The following is a 15,143-nucleotide window of genomic DNA, read 5'->3' on the forward strand; positions in this document are numbered from 1 at the left end:
GTAGAAATACTAATATTATTTCACTATGGATGGGGGGGCCCAGTTTCAAGAAAACTCCCTGCTTTAAGAATTATGTCACCATGTACCACAACACACCGGGTTACTGAGCTGTTATTTTATGCTAAGCATTTTCCAACATGCTTTTTCTCCTCATTGTAACTGATAATCACTCTTCTTCCATGCTAGACTAACTGAAAGGGTAAACTTACACAACCTCTGGCCTTCCATTTCAATGGTTTCAAGGTGTGTACATGCACCTACATTCAGAACTGAGAGTAATGGCATCTAAACACAGAACAAATTAATGAATGCCAGGTTTTCCCCTCTCCTACCCCCTCCCCCCTTTAAAAGTCTTACCTAGTAACTGCTAGTACCCGCTTCATTTTCACAAGACTATCAGTGTCATCTCTCATATTGTTATGTACGCTTGGAATACCTTGCTCACTTTGTTGTCAAAGTTACTGTTGCCTGTATTATGACCTTTATAAACCTACCTTCATAATATACTATCCTTGCAGAAACATTAATCAGACAGGTAAATGCAGCCATTCTCGGAAGTGCAGCAAGGATTAATTAGCTAAGATTGCTTGCAGGAAGCTAACACTTGAGAAAAAGATAGCTATTTCTTGAGAATAGTAATGATTCCCTAAGTGTTAATAGCTAGCCATTGGGAAACCAGGTTATTTTTCCTATTAAAACTCCATAAATATTTGAGCACAGAAAAATTTGAAATAGAATGAAAATACTGTACTAAAATGCATAGCAAAGATTTGATCACTCCAACAAATCGTTAGAGATAACTTAGTACTTTGGCCCTACTATCTTGCATTTTCACCTCTCTGAAGTCTAATTCTTCATCCTTCAGATACAATGTAGTTCCTTTAGGTAACTGTATAGCTGATCAGATCTGGCAAGTACTTGAAAGAATGTTTTCTGAATTCTTTGTTTTTATTTTTGGGTTTTCAAGTCAGCTTATTTTCTGATAAGAAGTACTAAATTGAATTGAAATACTCTACTTCATGGCCTCTAATCTTATCCAAATTAGCTTTATAAGGAGATGAATGGACTAACAGGCCTGTTTATAATGAAACCACTTTCTTCTAACTTGCTGGTAGCTGAGTTTGGGAAGACATTGCTTCAAATCAAATTCTAAATGAACATTGCTTACAATCCCACACTGTAATCAGACTGAAAGGTGTTACTGTAGTGTTGCAATACATGTCATAACTCATGTAACACTGTTCTTAAACTTTCCTGTGATCAAAATCATATTACACAAGCTACCTAAATACAGAAATTGTTTAATCAAACTGAAATTCACAGCTAATTGTTCCAAATCACTTAACACCTCAAGTGCCAATATCTGTCCTGCTTCTTTTACGCTAGGGATACAAGAAGTGCCAGACAGCTCCAATAGCTGCTCAGCATCAATCACGATCTGAGCAGCTGGCACAAGAGCACACAACAAGATGATGTTTAGCAAAACCTTCCTGAGGTTTCTGTTCTATTTACAGAATTTTTATCCAACCTAACTGACACAGATCAGCAAAGCCTCCAACTATATTTCCTTCAAGCAGCTGTACACTCTATAAATTTCATATAAACAGAACCATGATTACAGTTCTCCTGACTTTTGCTCATCTTTCCTCAGGGCTCTTCAGGCCCTTTTCAAGTTCGGAGGCTCAGCAGATATAGGTGGAACAGCCTGCTTCAGATCATGGAGATCCCTCTGCTGAAAACTCCAAATCATCTAACATTTAGTACTGCAGGACAAAACAGAGCACAGCTTTTCATTAGGGGGAAGAAAATACTATGTATATCCATCCCCAGAAAACAACTCATATTCATTAAGTTGACACTGCCTGTAGTTTAACATAGATACTATTAAAGTGAATTTCTGTTGTTTGATACCAAACAGGAAATAGCATGCATGGAACAGCTAGGTTTCATTTTATTTCCTTAATTAAGCTGTATCTTTTTCTAATTTTGTCTCTAGACTGTGGTAAGGGAACAGAGGCAATCTTTTTACACAAGTATTTGCTCTCAGAAGCCAGCACTATTGTTTTAATTCACTACAGTTTTAAAGTGTAGCTTTATTTCTGGTTTTCTTCTCCTACCAACCATCTGAAAGATGTGCTACATACAACTTACACAGTAGTTTTCTATCATAGCTACAAATTGAATGATAAAATACAAAGTCAAGAAATAGAACACTCCTCCATTACAAATCACTACCTGCTAAAGGTGAACATAAACGCTAGCGGTCTGTTGCACACACACCAACACGTGTGACCAGAGCACAGACACACCACATGAAAATAATACTACAGCATCTGCCATTTCTAGATTCAAGCCCCACTTAAATAACAGATGGATTTCTCTACCAATTTATGTAAAAATGATCAGAGTGATTCTCCACTTTAGTTTCTTTTTGCCTATCACAGGCTAGATTTACTTAACCCCAAACCCAAATACCCAGCATATAGAACCTTCAGCTTTCCCACAGATTATCATTCTCCACCCTTTCATCTTCCCACTTCGATCCTGCATGCAGAGATTCTCAGAAGGTAAATATGAGACAATTGCTCATGACAAAACACTAACACAGCCAAAAAAACTTCCCAGCCTCTTCCAATCAGTCTTGTAATGCTGCTTCCCTCTGCTCACGATCAAATTTGGCAGCTACACCTACTCCACATTCTTACTTTTCACAGAGCTCACCAGACCTCTCCTCTGCTAGCACCAACAGTAAAACAAAGCTGCCCAGCCACCAGCCACTAAAATCACCTGCTCCCATCAATTTACAACACAGATTGTTATCTTATTTCTGTTTGCCCCAAGATTTCAAACATGTAAATCTTCACACCACCATGTAGCGCCTTCCCAGGTGTAGATCAGTATGGTATGTTCAACAATGATGAGACGGGCTGGAATTAAAAAAAAATTATTTAAAACAAATAGTCAATTTCTTCCCGAGTTAAATATACTCTTTCATTAGCTAACCTCACTTGACTGGACTAATTGGCATAAAAATTACATATTTCTGTGCTTAGATCTGGCTGAATGAATGTAACATTGTCAGCATTAATTAAGTGTAGATCAAGAGCCATAGTTCCACTACTCCAAATGTAAATTTCCTCAAAAGAATTCTAAATAAGAGGTTCCTGCTTTATGCTACACATAACTGTAATTGGGCAAACTTTCAGAATCAAAGAGCTAATTTCACAGAGCCCTGGACAAGTCACAGTTGGACTAAAGAAGAAAAATATACATCTGCTTCTTGCTTATCAGTAGTCAGCATGGTACACTACACCTCATTAGCAAACTTATTTTAAAAAGGGAATCAAACACAGCTTCAAAAGTCTTGATTTGATATATTTTGTGTGTGGCTAGATTTTCAAAATTGCCAACACCTGTATCTGTATATACACAACGGGAATCAATTCAAAGAGGACAGAACTCATTTCCAGTTTCAGTACTGAAATGAGGTTAAACTTTCTCAACTCAGCAGTTCCCACCATGACATTGGGAAGGTTTTTTCGAAAAAACTCAGAAAAGTTATATTAAAAATCTATTCTTAGCCCTTTATCCTGCAAAAATGCTAGAAGTTCCAAGATAAAAACAGACTGAAATGGTCTTGAAGGCATTTTACTCTTGTGAATTGTTTCACAAAAATCTACAGGACTGTCTACAACCTCAAGCAGATAAGGCTACGTCATATCACATAAAAAAAACAAACAAGAACAGGGTACAAGTGTCATTTTCTAGCTCTTCCCCCAGTGGAACTGCCTACATCTTTGTGAGCTGGTGGGAGATGTATAGTGACTGCATACCAGCACAGAACTGAAGCATAAGAACTTGCAAGATGGTTCTCTTTAATGTAAACAAATAGGCAGTCTAGATAAACAGGTAAGCAACTGAATTGCAACAGTCTTAACTGAGAAAAGAAATGCATTCCAAGGACAAAGGAGATAACCATTCTGAATTATAAACAGCTCTCATATATTCCATCAAGGCCAAAAGCAGCACACAGATGTGAAGTAATGCATAAAATTTATGCAAAACTTCAGACCCAGTCCATGAACCTGGTCATCTCACCAGAGAAGAAGATCAGGTTTGTCAGGCAGGACCTGCCTTTCTTATTTCCATGCTGACTGGGTCTGAGCACCCACTTCTGCCATGCATGCCATGCTTAACCTGATCCACCGCAAGACCTTCCCTGGCCCTAAGGCCAGACTGACAGGTCTGTAACTCCAGTGCTCCTCCTTCCCACCCTTCCTGTATGAGCATTATCACGTTTGCCAGCCTCCAGTCAAATGAGACCTCCCAGATAGCCAGGACTGCTGACAAATTACTCTGAGCAGCTTGGCAAGCATTGCCACAACTCCTGGATAGATCCCACCTAGTCCAACAGATCTGTGGGTGTTCAGGTGAATAACTGGTAGGTTGCTAACCACTTTTCCTGGCCTCATTCTGCTTCCTGCCTCCCTGCTTAGCCACAGGACATCTTTGTCCTTCTTCGAAAGGTCATAAACTCTTTTTCTTCCAGAGTTGCAGAAAAAACTCCTTTCAGCCAGGAAGGGCTCTCTGCACTGGCTCATCTCTCAGCACACAGGGACAGTGTGTTTCTGCGCCTACATCTTATTCATACAATCTTATGTTGTGTTGAGGGACATGGTTTAGTGGGAGCTATTGGGAATAGGTGAACGGTTGGACTGGATGATCTTTTAGGTCTTTTCCAACCTTGGTGATTCTATGATTCTATGATTCTGTAATAGTGCTCAACCTTTCTGGACCCTCTGCCCCTTGGAATTGCCTCTCAAGGAACTGTCAACCGTACCTCCATGGGCCAAAATCTGCCCTACAAAAATCCACAGTATCATATCACATGCAACTTTATATCTTGATTTCTAATATTACTCATATCAAGCTGCATATTGTGTTTCTTCAGATGCTGAGATATTGAGCTTAAGACTTCCTCTGGAGTTTGCAATCAAATACACATAAGATCATTCAGCAGAAAATATTATGTGCTGTAGCATTTAACTGAATTATAGCAGTCCTACAGCCATCATTATGGAATTATTCCACGCTTGATCAGAAAGCCTCTCTCTCTGCCTCCTGCCCTTCAAACACCAGGACTCTGCTCTATTTTCAGAGCTGGGTATCTTCCAGCCACTAGATGTTGCTCTGGTTAGAGGAAACAGAACACTCAGAACCATGAAAAAGAACTCAGTGACCACTGCAAGGCAAAAAATGTGTGGCTGCAGTATTTAATTTTCTACTCTGCTCTTTTCTTTGCAAAACAACTCAGGTATTTCTTTTTGTGTGCAATTTCTTTGTTGTTTTATTTTATTATTTCTAGACTAGTTCACCCAGGTCTAGGAAAAAAAAAAAAAAAAAAAAGAAACTCTTCATGTTTTCAAGTCTGAGATGTCACAGATCTTTCATGAGCTATTAAGAATGACAGCATAAAACTTGATTTTGTTCCTAATTTTTTCCTCATTTATATTACAGCAAGTAAAAATACATTGAAGCCCTTCATCTTTACATTGAATTCTCAGATTTTAAGGGTCTTAACATTTTAAGCACTGAGATTATTTTTACAAAATAATTTTCTCGATCAAGTTTCTGGAATTATTTAACTATTGAGGTAGTTTAAAATGGAGTTAGCAAGAGTTTTTTATATAAATTCAGTGAAGTCCTAACAACATGATTCCAGCTTTTTCATTTTCTTTTTCATTTCACAAATTGTTCCTTGATTGACTTCAGTATATAAAAAGAATCATTTCCTTGTTTAATCAGAAGATTTAAGAAGCCTACAGAAAAAAAGAAGACATTAAATAATTGACAAAGAAGAAGCAAAGAGGAAGTAATGTAACAATTAGTTCTGGGGTAAAAAAAAGCCTAACCTTCAACTCAAAATGACATACAAATCTCTTCTCTTCCTGATACGGAAAAGAAAGACTGAATTCTCATTTTTAAAGAGAAATCTTCATAAATGCATCCTGTTAAGCTCCACAGACAACAATTTAAAAAAGAGGGTTGGGGTTTCCTCGCATGCAATTATCAGCATTCCAGTCTGAAAAGCAAGCTCTAGATTTGGCACTGGGAGCAATACCAGCTGTCTCAATAATCACCTCAGAGAAAGCATTTACTTCTTCATAAATAAAATGCAAATACACTTTATAAAAGGTAAAATAGGTTAAAAAAAACTGGAACAAACCATTTTATTTATGAATGCTTGTAATATCTTATCTCCATGCTTTCCTGGGTTCAGGAGTCTTTTGTTTGCTTAGAGAACAAAGTTCAACCACTGCAGTTTTGAATTACTGCCCATAACCTAATCTGAAACCCAAATGGAGATGCAGTGGTGTGAACATACATACATACACATACATCTGTAATCGTAAGTACATAAAGTCACATATTCACTGACAGAGCTAGATGTATATATCACATATATCAGTATAGATGTAACATTTATCTGAACTAACTAGTAGATAAGTATTCTGCATTCAGAGTAAATATTCCTTAGGGCTCAGATTTCATTTTACTATGAATTTACCTTGTAAATTTACATTTACTGTGTGGGAAAACAGAATACATCATGTGAAATTTTCTATTAGTATTTGGGTAATAACACTCTGAATTCAGATCACAACTCATGGCTACTTGCCCGAAATCTACTGTAATTTGTACAAAATTGAATAACACAGACCTTGACTGAAGTGATACTTTGTGGGACTGGGCACTGAGAAAGGAATTACACCTGCAAGAAATCAAGAAATAATGTTATGACCTAAACCGAATCAACAGTAAAACAAACAGATAAAACAAAGAACACACCAATAAATAAATCACCTAACATATTAGTACCCAAACTATTTATTTATATATTATTCCAGTATTTTCTTACTAGCTATAACCTTCCCTTGCATTTTTCATGGGAATTGAAATGCAAATATTTTATACATTATCTAAATGCAACCCTACTTTTTAACCATTCCAGGAGAACAAAGATGTAAATTTAGCAACTTCGTCTGCTGTTACCATGTCTAAAAGTATATACATTTTTGGCTCCAAGAGACCTTTGCATGTCACTAGTTTATTTTAAGACTACATTCTGGGAGCAGAAGAAAATGTCAGATTGTAAACAGCCAAAAACCAAGAGCAAGGAGAAATAACAGCAAGAGGAGGAATATTAAATGAGGACACTAAGTCTTTTTGCATAGAGACTGCATACAATACCCTTCTTACTACTATAGAGAATTAAGTAGAGCACATTATAGAAAATAAAAGTTATTCACTTGAAACACACAAAATGGAGACTCTTCCTTTTTATAAAGCTGGACAAACAAACTATGGACAAACTATGACTGGGAGCTAAATTCTACCCCAACATTATAGGTATAGTAATTCCACATCTATGTAGCAGATGATAAAAGATCAATTTTGGGGCTAGCTGTGAGGCTAGCATGTGTGATACCTGACTAAAGACTAAGCAACAACAAAAACAGGCAATCTGGTACCCAAATCTTAGCTAGGCCACCAAAAATTTTTATTTTGCCAGTTTGGAGCCTCCCAGAATGAATGACTGGGGGAGCACAAGCCTCTAATGCTCATAGACTCAAGTTTAGGTTGGATATCAAGAAAAACTTCTCCCCAGGGAGGTGGTTGAGTCACCACCCCTGACTGTGTTTAAAATCCATTTAGATGTGGTGCTCAGGGACAAAATTTAGGTGACCTTTCACTAAATCATTTCACGTATATCAGTACAATTTGCAACTGCTGGTAAACTGAATTCCCATTAAAGGTTTTATTGAATCTAATACAACAGTAATCTGGTAGCAGAGACACAGTTTTACATCAGGAAGTCATAGTTAAATACAGGAAAAGCCCTATACATGTTTTCAGATTATGAACTACCTGTTTTTAATCTCCTAAAAAAAAAAAAAAAAAAAAAAAAAAAAAAAACCACCAGACAAGATTCAAGTATTTCAGTATAACAAGGGCAGCTGCATCACACTGTCACCTAAATACCGACTGCCATTCTTGAGTAAGGTAGAAGCAGCAGCATTACACGCCTATACTTCCTCTGCACAACCTTCCAAAAGGAAAATGATTCAGTGGTCAGATAAATTTCTTCTAAGATAGCTTTGTCCACCAGATATGCATGAGAACATAAGCTAGAAGACTATGAATCTCTTTCCAGCTAATTTGCCTATTGATACCTTTTTTTTTTTTTTCAGTCACCCCAGAATCAAACCTTTGACTTGTACTGCGAGAGAGGCTGAGGCAGGTTGTGTTACACACACTTAATCAAGGACAGCAAATAATTTCTAGTTACATTGTTGTCTCATTTCAAGCTTCTAAAACCAACTTACATTTAGTAATGCCTGAATATCTATCTCATATGCAACAGAGGTATAACGTGTCTCTCTAACTCACGTTTGATTGATGTTGCCAAGCCTGTGGGAATAAGAACCATATGGCTGTGGATGCAGACAGCTCTATTACTTGATTTACCCCTATTCATTATGTTCAAATGGCAGCTCCACAGCTCCACGCCATTTGGAGAAGAAAACTGGAAAGAGATGCCTGGGACACCTTCAAGTGCTTGCTTTTCCTAGCCTCAGCATTCAGTCTGCAAAGGAGTCCTCTGAGAGATCTGTTATTTTTTTGTATCCATGCAGTTTTAAGTTTATTTAGGAGCAAATGAATAAAAACAAAATGAGCATGTCAAAGTCCTGCTAGGAAAAAAACCCTTAATGTCCTGGCTCCTTCACCAAAGCACATAATGTGGATTTTGACATTTAATCTCAGAACTCCAGAAAGACAGCCTCCTTATGTATTTCTTGTGTTCCACCTCCAAAACTTCATACTTCCTTTATTTGAAGGAGTTCATTCTACTCTGAGTCTTTGACAGAGCCATGTACCTGCTTTCAGGATCCTCATCCAAAACAAAAACAACAAAATAATGTCCACAAATGTGGTCCAGAGCTTTTGTTCATGAAAGCCAAGAAAAACCTCATCCATTCCCATGACTAGTCTTGTGCTCAACAGTAATTTTTACTTCCCATTCACCATCTACTGCAATGGGAGGTTTATGAGAGATTTTTATTTATTTTAATAGGTTTTAAGGGTTTCCTTTTTATTGTTCTTTTTCTACTTTTAAAGGAAAGAACTTGATGAAGAAAAAGTAACAACCAATAGCCAGAATAACTGCAGAAAGTCATCCGCAATGACAGATTGTAACTCAGTTCTCACCTTGTTTATCCATATTTCCCAGTGCCTACAAACAAGCATGAGTACAGAAAAAAGTAAGGAAAAAGCAGAAGTCTTTTTCTGTTCTTTTTTCATTCTGTTTTGGTCTTGGGGTTTTGTTTTAAATAGTAATATTAGTGACAGCCATAAGGCAAGGCATTCCATCTCATCCTAGGTGGCTCAGACTAGAAGTTACATCTTAAGATAAAGCCTTCCTATTTAATAACCTAACAAATTAGGTGTTTCTACACCTGGGAATCACAAATACTATTTTTTATGTTCCATGGAATTAAAAAAATTATAATTAAAAAAAAAAAAAAAACTTGCACTTCACTGGCAAAACAAAAAGGTCAGGCAAAGAGGAAGGTTATTTTCAGACTCTTCCTTGATAAGCATACAAGCACATATAAAGAACCCATGTTCATCACTCTTAGGTTAAAAAAAATATATAAAATCCAGATTCTCAGCAGTTTAACTTCAAGGAGCAATACTTACACAAATACTTGGCCCTCATTCAAGAAGTAAGATCAGAGAATCTCTATGCACTGCACACTATTACAAGATGAATTCTTACGATCACTTGTCTCACTAAAGCACAACGCATTTCAGATGAATTAATGATGTGATGACATAACTCAAAATACACTGGCCGACCCTGAAAGGAAGGGTCAATTCTGCACCCAAGAATGTTGACCTCAGTTCAAATCAAATTACATATTATGAGCTAGCTCTCTTGTTAAAATTATTTGGTTTTGAAATCTTTTGACCTCTGTAAAGCTGCTACATATCTCAGGAACCTGCCTACCTTCAGGCAGCAGCAGGAGGATCATCTGGAAAAGGTAGAAACCATAAAAGGCAAACAATTTAGAGGAGCTGATTCCCCAGTCTCCCTTTTTCTATTAAGAAGGTGCAATAAGGAATAGCCTGAGGATAGTTTCAAACAATATAAACCCACATCACTGTTGCCTATGGAATGGCTTGGTTACTGTTTTCCGTCTCATAAAGATAGTTCAAATCTGCCCACACTATCCTCACCAATCGTCCCTACTGGCAGAAAAGTCACCTAAGCACAGCTCTGTATGTTTTTGGATCTAATCTAAACATTCAGCTTTGAAATCCTACACAAAAGTGGAAAACATTAGAATACTACTAGGGAGCTTTATTTCAAACTTAAGTGTGTTGATATTACAAATAGTCAAGCAAGATCTCTCGATCTTAACAATTTATTCTTTTATCTCTTTCCCTTAGCCTATATAACAAGCCATATTAAATCAGGATTCTGCTCACGGGATTATTGGAAGGCAAAGCTCTCCTTACTGCTAAGATATTTGGTAGAATCTAGTTTGAGAAAACAAGCATTCCACTACACAGTGCTTCATTTGCAAAGGAGCCTTATGAAATAATGAGACATCTCTTTCCATACTCTACTCTCCAGCGCTAGGTAATCAGTAAATACTCTACAAACAAGAACAGAGCTTCTTTGTGATAAAGCCAAGATCCAAAATGCATAAGTTCAAATTCTAAGGACTTCCCTGAATCAATGTTCTACAGCATAAATTTTCAGGCTAGACATTTAGAATATGATACAGAAGTTTATAAAAGGCTTACTTCTTCCTTTCCTTTCACAATACTGCTGGAAAATGATAGACACAGACAAAGAAGAATGTGGTGAGAGACTAGCAGAGAAAACTCAGAAAATATAGAAAAAAAATAGGAAAGAAATCTGTAAAATAGACTGCAAGAGAACAAGAGTTCTATTTGCAAGAACTATGATTTTGAGGAGTATCAAATAAAAAGTAGCAAATCAGTAGCAGTGTTGGAGATGGTACAGCTGTTGAGTTGGACACCTGCACTACAAGTGTCTGGAGCCGTGGAAGTAAAAAAGATAAGAGAAAAAACAACAGGTTCTGAGGATGCATCTTGGTAAGAAACAGCACTGTTTACTTAAATCCCTATGATCTTGATAAAAAAAAAAAGTAGCAATATGAACTAACTACTAAAAGAACATTCCTTCATAAAGCAGATGATGAGACTCCAGTGGCTGAGATCCTGGGCAATATTATCTTCAAGGCATTCACCAGATTATTTGTTCAAAGATCCCTCCTTCCTCTTCACTGCTGGATTGCCCAAGAACACCTTGCTTAGGCATCTTTCAGAAACATGACCACGCAAGTCCCCTGATTTGATACTTCCAGGATTATGAACTATTGGAAGATAACACTCGTAAGATTATTTTTTTTTCAAAGCTTGATGAAGCAAAAATCTCAACTGTACTAAAGTTCATTGTCCTCACTGCAAAGCACAACAGTTGCTTGTAAACTCATTAGAGTTCCTATGCTATCTCCAGTGTATGAGATAACAGAACAACAACAGAACTTCCATTTGCAAATCTGACAGGGAAAATCGTAGGAGAAAGTGAATATGCATTTGTAAGTAGTGTTACAAACCAAAATAAATCAGTTAGATCACAGTGTGTGAAAAGAACGAACTCACCATGCCCTCCCTCCCTGCTTCTAAAACAACTGGTTGGCTTTTGAAAATACTGTAAGCTTCAGCTAGAATACAAATAGTAAATTCAGTTTCTTCTTCCGTGGAAAACTGTGTCAAATGCATTGAGCTTTGCCTATGCATTGCACTGTTAAAAACAACTGTATCATCCACACCAATTATTTTTCTTCAAGACATTAACCTCTTGACCACCAAATAAAGATATACACTGAAAGACTGCATGAACATAGCTGAATGCTTCTCCTGTTTCCATTTGAGGCATGATGAACGATACCATCTCAAGACGGGAGAGAAAATGTTTCTATTTTTTTTCCCGGTGTTACTTTGTAACTTTAAAATACAGTAACACTGAAAAATATTTTAAACACTACGTTAAGAAGCAAACTCACTGCACTGGCTTCATGATTTATAATCACAACAAAACCATACAATAAAGAAAAACAAAGGCACAGAACAACAGAAAAACACACCACATGTTTTTCCAGGATGCAGACGATGGCAGCACTCCCTAGGAGGTCCACAATCAGTGCAGCTGTACAACTAACGCTCCTTCTGCAATTTGCTTGCAAGTGTAGCTGGACTAACCTGCAGCTATAGAAATTTACAATATCTGCAACAGCCACCTGGAATCACTAATCTCCATGGAAAATCTTCATCTTCAGTAGCTGGACTGGTGTGAAGCTGTTCCAGAACAAGTAGAACAAAGAAGTGGCTTAACTCTCTCCTTAAAACAGGTTCCAGATCAGGCTTAACCAAAAAGCCACAACCTGGGAAAAAGCAGTCTCCTAGAAAAAGCTGTAAAGACTTACTGGCTTTAATTTAATATGAATATGCTTTTCATCTACACAGGCTGCCACTTTTACTAAGGACTCCTGAAACCTAAATATCCTAAATAGTTCACTTGGAATACTGCAACTTCTTGCAGAGAAGATGCTTATTTTCACCTCAGAAAGTAGAATTTGAAAAAAAGCACTGGAACTTTAGAGTATTACTGGATCACATTCATATTCATTTATTCCTACAATAGATCAGATCTCTCCAAAGGATGCACATTATCACATTATTGCCAAATCTCTAGCTAGATTATTTTTTTAACTGATGCAGTAACTCAATAACAAATGTTACTAGAACAGTAGTATTTGATAGCCTTATTTCTCATTCTCAGCTAATATGTGGTAACTGAAATCCAAACTTTTCTTTTCAAGGAAAGCTTGAAATTGTTAACAGCTATTATTCTGTTAAATGAAGTCAGATGACCTGAAATTAAGAAAATACATCACTCAGCCAGAATTGTCACTGCAGCAAATACTTGTGGAAAATACCCAAGAAGCATTACTGTTTACCAATAAGAAGTCATTCCCAACTTCCAGGCACTCAAAACTGACACTTCCAAGGTCCTCATAGGAATTAAAATAGTATGGTCAGAAATGGAGAACTCATTTCTTAGTGAAATAACAGAACATTATTTAAAGACCTAGCAGGATTTAAAATTTACAACTACCATTACCTACAGAGCTCTTTTCCCTAATGCACTCAATGTAACAGCAGCAATTTTTTTTTTTTTTTCACAAGGTTTTTTTTATCCTTTCACTGAAATGCTTGACATCAAGTGTCAATAAGTCTCATACAGATTCCAAATCAAAATTTATTATTACTTGTATTTTTTTGCTTATACTGCTCTATTTTTTCTTCCTCAGCTTTGCATCTCTTGGAATTTTTTAGCAATTACTTTCTCTATTGTGTTCCCTTTCCTCATCTTAGCCTTTCTCAGAATGTTCAGTTATTAACCCATTGTGCTAGCACTACTGGCACTCACACTATTACATTTTGGCCTGAATATTATAATTCAAACATGCCTGTAGCAAATAAAATAATGCTATGCATGTGTCTTTATACAGGCAGTAAAACAAAACAAAACACACCAATTCCTTTGCAATTGAAAGGAAGAAGTTAATTTACAAGATTGCTGAGAACATAAAACATAATTTCATCCCTTTCAGACTAGAACAATTCCTATTTCTAAGTGCAAAAATGTATTAATTTAACTTTTTAACTCTTTAACAGGAGAATTTACTGTGAGATTTGTGGGTCTGACTATTAAATGTGTTTGAAACAAGAATTCTGTGAATTAAGCTTTCATCTTCTAAATACCTTCTCTACCTCTTGAGATTTCTCCCTTTAAAGTTACACTGATAGAACTATTTATAAAAGCCATGGAAGATGCATTAAAAAGTTTAAAAAGCTCTTGCAATAAACACTGTCACTTAGATGTAAAAATGAAACAAATTTACATCTTCTTACAATTGTTTCGAGTGGAATCTTTGCTATTTTTCTTTCCATTATGATGGCACTGAAGGGGATGTTATGTAAATAAACAAGAATACTTGATTTATTATGAACTCACACAGCAGATCATACTCTGTACTGTTCTTTGGGCAACACTAGAGCAATAAAGTAACTTAAGTGAGATATATGTGAGATAGTAAGATATAAAGTGAAATTTTTTTGCACCTTTTGAAGTTGTTCAAGCTGGAAAGAACACTGAATAAACTGAAGAAGACAAAATGTTTAAGTCTCAGAAGCTGTGATTTTCCCATACAGGTAGATGAGATCTAATAAAAAGTCTGAAGTGTGTATAAGTGGTTTTTATTGCAAAAATACCTTAATCAGAGGAAGCCACACTTTCATACGCCAAAAAACCAAGGTGGAAAACTGACAAATGCTTTATCAGCTATCTGTAAGAATTGTCATGTAGCCAACAATGGCAATGCCAACACCAACAACATTTGATTTTACTTCCTAGGCTACGCACTAATCTCCCTCAAATTAGAACACAGGAAAATTGGAGGGCTATGATTTTTTCCACAATAGATTGTGCCATTTGAAGAACAGTAAGAAATAGCACCTACCTGAATAAAGCACTGGCTTTGCAGGACTAATCCCTGCCAGTTTTTCAGCGACTATCATTTCACATGCAATGAACAAATTAAAACTGAAATAACTGCACCATGCATAAGCTTCTGTTCATGCTCAGTGAACATGAGCTCTATGAAAGTTAATCATATATTAAACAGAAGTGAAAGGAAAGTTTTATGCGGCATTTAGACACATTTCGACATTTCTTACTTAATAATGGTGAAGAGTTTCAGACAAAATCCAAGTATCTGTCAAGAGGTCCAACACTTATTTGCTGAGAACAAAGTAGGTAATTGTTTAGGATTCACTCAAGTGTGTTACCAGTAAATAAAACAAAGTGCATTTACTTCAAATTGCAGTACCTTCAAACCTTCACATACTCCTTAGCCTTCTGTCAGACTAACAATGGCACAGCCAGTTGCAAAAGCTCCTGTTGCAAAGCTAAGAAACAT

The 15,143-nt window shown here is 36.6% G+C and overlaps 1 long non-coding RNA gene across 1 annotated transcript in view; it reads right to left on the reverse strand.

Moving 5' to 3' along the window:
- The window catches only part of LOC122161840, a 29,091-nt gene extending 22,810 nt beyond the window's left edge, over positions 1–6,281 (reverse strand). Inside the window, exon 1 of the long non-coding RNA XR_006169317.1 lies at positions 6,227–6,281. This is a non-coding gene — a long non-coding RNA (uncharacterized LOC122161840). The remainder of the gene's footprint in view (positions 1–6,226) is intronic.
- Positions 6,282–15,143: the final 8,862 nt, after the last annotated feature.

Source organism: Centrocercus urophasianus, unplaced genomic scaffold, assembly GCF_019232065.1.
Source record: "Centrocercus urophasianus isolate 14NV4802_14NV808 unplaced genomic scaffold, USGS_Curo_1.0 seq_2, whole genome shotgun sequence".
Lineage (NCBI taxonomy): Eukaryota > Metazoa > Chordata > Aves > Galliformes > Phasianidae > Centrocercus > Centrocercus urophasianus.